The following is a 2001-nucleotide window of genomic DNA, read 5'->3' as shown; positions in this document are numbered from 1 at the left end:
TCATCTTCCCTTCATTTCCCATTAACTCTTGCTACATACCCAACAATCCCCCACATTAATGGGGAATGGTTATAACATAAGGAATGCACGGATGAGTGTGTACTTTACAAGCAAGAATTAATTGCATCTGGATAAGTGGGTTTCCCCTTGGACTCTCTGTAGTGAACATATGTCGGATATCCTCAGTCAATTGGTAGATTTGATATCTTTGAACCGTCGAGCTTTGGTGTATACCTAGACAACCCTATGTCACACAATTAACCCTTTATCGTTTATGGTTCTTACGGTTGTGTTCGTTTCAGCCATGAACACTTCCTGGTTTCATAAATGTATAGAGAGATGGGCTTTTGACAATCATCCTCTTTGAAGCGGCTTACACTTCACACTCACATAGGTGATTTCTAACCGTGTTATCGCGTAGATACACTATTTGGTCAAATCTGCCAAACTTAGCAAATCATTAAAAACATTAAGCTTTACTAACTCTATAACAAGCCTTAATGATGTATCCTTGTTCCTGAGCATTGTCTTCATCATGAGAATGGATTGAGTTAGTTGACAATGTCAAACCGTCAGTCACAACTTTGTTTTTCTCCTTGAATCTAGCTCTTGGGATCTCCAGTCTACTAGATAGAGTTACCGCCATGATGACTTGTCCTAAGCCGTAAATCCATTCCCTTAGATGATCTTTCAACTTTCTCTCTAGTTAGGCCTTTTTGTAAGTGGATCCGACACATTATCCTTTGACTTTACATAGTCAATTGTGTGTTTCCACTAGAGAGTAGTTTTCTAACGATATCATGTCTATGTATTATATGATGAGACATTCCGTTATACATCATGCTCCATGCCTTACCTATTGCATCTTGACTATCAAAGTGTATGCATACTGATGCCAAAGGTTTGGGCCAAAAAGAATATCTATCAAGAAATTTCGGAGTCTTTCAACTTGTTCACCGACCTTATCTAGAGCACCTAGCTCAGAGATCATTATAGAGCTAGCAATACATGTATTTTTGGAAAATTTCCAAGAGACTGCTCCTCCACCAAGAGTAAATACATATCCACTCGTGGATTTTACTCTATTTGATCCCGGTGATCCAATTTACATCACTATATCCTTTCAATACTGTATGATATTTGTATAATGCAAGACATAGTTTTGAGTATGTTTTAAATACCCCAAAACTCTTTTCATTTTTAACTTAATGAGTTTAATTGGGATTATTTGTGAACTGACTCAGTTTATTAATAGCATAGTCTATATCTGATCACGTACACTTTTTGATATACACATACTTCCCAATACTCTAGTATAATCCAATTGTGAGTCACTTTCACCTTCATTCTTTTGAAGTGTAAAGCTCACATTATTGGAGTCTTGTCAATATTAAAATCCAAATATTTGAACTAGTCAAGTACTTTTTCAATGTAATGAGACAGTGACAATGCTAAACATCTTGGAGTTCTAAGGATTCTTATGCCTAAGATCACATCAGCAGCTCCATGATCTTTTATATCAAAGTTGCTTTCTAGCATATGTTTAGTAACATTTATGTCATTAGAGTCTCTACTGATGATCAACATATCACCAATATACAAACAAACAATGACCTTGTGATTTTAATGTAAACACATTTACCACTTTCTTCATTCTTAAATCCATTTACCAACATAGTTTGGTCAAATTTCTTATGTCATTGTTTGGATGTTTGTTGTAGTCCGTAAAGTGACTTAACAAGTTCGCACACTTTCTTTTCTTTACCAGGAACCAAAAAACCCCTTGGGCTGTTCCATGTAAATTTCCTCCTCCAATTCTCCATTTAAGAAAGTTGTTTTCACATTCATTTGATGAATTTGGAGGTCATATACCACAACTAATAATATTAGCATCCGAATGGATGTAATTCTTGTTACTGACGAGTATATATCGACAAGCTCAAGACCTTGTTTTTGTCTAAAGCCTTTGACACAAAGTCTTACTTTATATTTGTCAACATC

General features: G+C 35.6%; 1 pseudogene; it reads right to left on the bottom strand.

Annotated features, from left to right (window-relative positions):
- LOC102583638 (TMV resistance protein N-like) overlaps nucleotides 1-2001 on the bottom strand; it is a 7995-nt pseudogene that overhangs the window by 1506 nt on the left and 4488 nt on the right.

This window comes from Solanum tuberosum, unplaced genomic scaffold (assembly GCF_000226075.1).
Source record: "Solanum tuberosum cultivar DM 1-3 516 R44 unplaced genomic scaffold, SolTub_3.0 scf00148, whole genome shotgun sequence".
Lineage (NCBI taxonomy): Eukaryota > Viridiplantae > Streptophyta > Magnoliopsida > Solanales > Solanaceae > Solanum > Solanum tuberosum.
The sequence above is the reverse complement of the archived record's forward strand: the minus strand, read 5'-3'. Positions and strand labels throughout refer to the sequence as shown.